Here is a 4,202-nt window from a genome sequence, read left to right on the forward strand (position 1 = left end):
TGTTGTTGTTGTTGCAAAGGAATGATTGTATTCGGAAGGTAAAAATAATCTGGGAAGAAAAACAAAAAACAAAACAAAACAAAACAAAACAAAACAAAACAAAACAAAACAAAAAACAAAAAAAACAATGCTCACAGTTTACATTCATTTCCCAGTGTTCCTTTTCTGGATGTAGCTGATTCTGTCCATCATTGATCAATTGGAATAGGATTAGCTCTTCTCTATGTTTAAGATATCCACTTCCATCAGAATACATCCTCATACAGTATCATTGTTGAAGTGTATAATGATCTTCTAGTTCTGCTCATTTCACTCAGCATCAGTTGATGTAAGTCTCTCCAAGCCTCTCTGTATTCTTCCTGTTGGTCATTTCTTACAGACATAATCTTCATATACCACAATTTACCCAACCATTCTCCAATTGATGGACATCCATTCAACTTCCAGTTTCTAGCTACAACAAAAAGAGCTGCCACAAACACTTTGGCACATACAGGTCCCTTTCCTTCTTTAGTATTTCTTTGGGATATAAGCCCAGTAGTAGCATTGCTGGGTCAAAGGGTATGCACATTTTGATAACTTTTTGGGCATAATTCCAGATTGCTCTCCAGAATGGTTGGATTCTTTCACAAGTCCACCAACAATGCATCAGTGTCCCAGTTTTCCCACAGCCCCTCCAACATTCATCATTATTTGTTCCTGTCATCTTAGCCAATCTGACAGGTGTGTAATGATACCTCAGAGTTGTCTTAATTTGCATTTCTCTGATCAATAGTGATTTGGAACACTCTTTCATATGAGTGGAAATAGTTTTAATTTCATCATCTGAAAATTGTCTGTTCATATCCTTTGACCATTTATCAATTGGAGAATGGCTTGATTTCTTATAAATTAAAGTCAATTCTCTGTATATTTTGGAGATGAGGCTTTTATCAGAACCTTTAACTGTAAAAATGTTTTCCCAATTTGTTACTTCCCTTCTAATCTTGTTTGCATTAGTTTTGTTTGTGCAGAAACTTTTTAATTTGGTATAATCAAAAATTTCTATTTTGTGATCAATAATGGTCTCTAGTTCTCCCTTGGACACAAACTCTTTCCTCCTCCACAAGTCCAAGAGGTAAACCATACCATGTTCCTCCAATTTATTTATGATTTCGTTCTTTATGCCTAAATCTTGGACCCATTTTGCTCTTATCTTAGTATGTGGTGTTAAATGTGGGTCCATGCCTAGTTTCTTCCATACTAATTTCTAGTTTTCCCAGCAGTTTTTGTCAAATAATGAATTCTTATCCCAAAAGTTGGGATCTTTGGGTTTGTCGAACACTTGATTGCTATTTTTATTCACTATCTTGCCCTGTGAACCTAAGGTATGTAGGTATGTGCAAGGACACAGAGCTGGGAGATTGTGCAGGTAACTTTTGAACAAGTAGGCAATTTTCACTGGAATAATGTGGAAGAAGGAGAATAATATGGAATGTCAAGAGAAGAAAGTGGGAATTAGACTGTGAAGAATTTTACATGTCAGGTTGAAAAAAGTTTTTTTTTTAAATGCTTTGGAAAGAATATTTGGGGAGCCCAATGTGGGAGGGATTAAAGATGGAGGAGACTGGACACAGAGAGACCAAATAGAGTATTGCAATGGTCAGATAAGAGGCAAGGAGTCTCTGAACTAGTATAAAAGTCAATTGAGTGAAGAGAATCTGGGAATAATTGATAAAATAACAAGAACATTCTAAAGACAAACCACTTGGAAAGATGTAATGTAAGAATTATGATCAACATAAAAGAGGTAAAAGAACCCACATGTGCAAAAATGCAGCAGTTCTTTTTGTGGTGGCAGAGAATTGAAAAATGAGTGGATGCTCATTGATTGGGGAATGGAGCAATAAGCTGTGATATATGAATGTAATGGTATACCATTGTCCTTTAAGAAATGATGCACAGGTTGCTTTCAGAAAAACATGGAAAGATTTATATGGACTGCTGCTGAATGAAGTGAGCAGTACGAGAACAAAATATACAACAACAGCAAAATTATGTGATGGTCAAGTATTATAGACTTACATTCTTCTTAGCACTGTAATGATCCAAGACAATTCCAATAGACTTGGGATGGAAAATGCCATTCTCATCCTCATTCAGAGAGAAAACTATGGAGACTGAATGTAGTTTAAATTATACTGTTTCTACCTTTCTTCTTCTTCTTCTTCTTCTTCTTCTTCTTCTTCTTCTTCTTCTTCTTCTTCTTCTTCTTCTTCTTCTTCTTCTTCTTCTTCTTCTTCTTCTTCTTTCTTCTTCTTTCACAGTTTAATTATACAAAAGGTAGGATTTTGATTAAATCTCCCTAATGCTAAATCAACCTTCTATTGTTATATAAGTGGAAGCTTAGGTCTCAGTTACTAAGAGTCCATACTTCACTTTAGCTGGTGGAACACAAGATACAGAGAATGGATATAGTGTATAGAGGGCAATTTCACACCCTCAACAAAAGGCAAGGGTGTGGGTTCCACTGAAGCAAAGAGCAGTGCAGGCATTGGAGGGCACATATGTGGGTCCTACAGGGCTGAATTAAAGGTCAGTATGAGCTCATAATGTGACTGTTGAAAGAATACCACCAAATAGAGGGCATCTGGGCAGCAAGTTGAGGGGTAAGTGGGCATATTGAATGAAGGAAGGAGCAGCCTGGCTTCTGAAGGACAAGTTCATGCCAACACCTTTGGGCAAGTAAGAGAGGCCAGGATACGTAGGCCTATAGAAGTAAGTTTGTTCCAGGGCTGAAATGTAAGTTTGGGAGCAGGGAGAATAGAAGCAAAAGAGGAACAGGCTGTGGCAAAGAGATAGCGGACCTGACAACGCTGAATGCCAGAGTCAATGTGCATTGAGCATTGGAGTTGTTGAGGACTAATGCAAAGTATTGGTGTAGGGCATGGGGTGTAGAGCAGCAACTGACCAAAAGTCCTTAGCCAAGAGACTGGGGAAGTTCAGCTAATCAGTGCTCTAAGTCCTCACACAGTCAGCATTATGGATCCAAATTTAGTAAAAGACTGAAAGGGGTCTGCATTAGCCACTCCAGAAGTAGGAAAATATCCAAATCCTTCTTCTAAATCATCCTCAACTAAGGGGAAAGCAAATCTTGAGCTGAAAGCATATTCCACATCAAATCATACAAAATAGAGTTCTAATCCCATAGAGTTCTAATCCCACAAATCACTTCAGAGGAAAGCTCTCTCAAGAATCTTAGGACCTCAGTTTGTAATTCTTGCTATGATACTGTGAACTACATGAAGACTTGCCACCAGCAGAGTGCTATACCTCCACTAACTTTGAAAGAAATTTTGATTGAGATCCAGCAATATTCTGTTAAACTTAAATGTTCTGTTAAACTTAATCAGAAACAATGGCTGAAAGTCTAAGCACTCCCCAACAACTCCAAATTCCAAGTGTTCTATGGGAAATATACCTTCAAACTCAAGTACAATGTGAAAAATTGAAAAAGCCTTAATTTGAGGCTCTGAGATAAACATGACCAGAGACATTTAGGAGGAATCCTTTTAGAATACATAGAATAAAGCTTGCTGAATGCACAAAAAGTCATAAAAGGATTAGAGTACTAAGTAATCATCGTTAATAATGCAAGTAAGAAGAAAGTTACAATGATAAGAGTTTACAGTAGATGATAGTGTTATGAATCTTTGGAGAAGCATTCATGTGGACTCTGTGGATGAAAAGATGATAGAGGAATATCTGAAATAATAAGGTATTATGTCTAGGCAATGATGTAGACTAAAGAAAGTAGTTTCCTCTCAAAGGAGAAACTGACTTGACAGAAGACTCTCAATGACCACTTCACCAGAATCTCCAGAATCTTGAAGGATTCCTCTAAGTTTGTTTCTTATAAATTCCCTCCCTCCCTTCCCCTAACTCTTAGTACTGTGTCAGACACTTAGTAGGTACTTTAAAATGTTTATTGATTTTAGGACTGTGGCAAGAAAGCAGTTTACAGAACGATATATCTACTGGGACAAAAGCTGCTGTTAGAGTCAGATGCATTTTTTTATGAAGGAGCCAGAAATGGGTCTAAGCTACATCCAATCATGATCATTTGGATAGTCTTTGGCAGCACTACAAGATAACTGGGGAAGTCCAGCAGAGACTATAATCTCATTGTCAGCTTAAAGATATCCATGCTTTGGCAGAGTTGG

The 4,202-nt window shown here is 37.3% G+C and overlaps 1 pseudogene; it reads left to right on the plus strand.

The window, feature by feature from the left end:
* The first annotated feature begins 1,377 nt into the window (after positions 1-1,377).
* Positions 1,378-3,753, plus strand: LOC141562418 (transcription initiation factor IIE subunit beta pseudogene; annotated as a pseudogene).
* The last annotated feature ends 449 nt before the right edge of the window (positions 3,754-4,202 follow it).

Source organism: Sminthopsis crassicaudata, chromosome 3, assembly GCF_048593235.1.
Source record: "Sminthopsis crassicaudata isolate SCR6 chromosome 3, ASM4859323v1, whole genome shotgun sequence".
Classification (NCBI taxonomy): domain Eukaryota; kingdom Metazoa; phylum Chordata; class Mammalia; order Dasyuromorphia; family Dasyuridae; genus Sminthopsis; species Sminthopsis crassicaudata.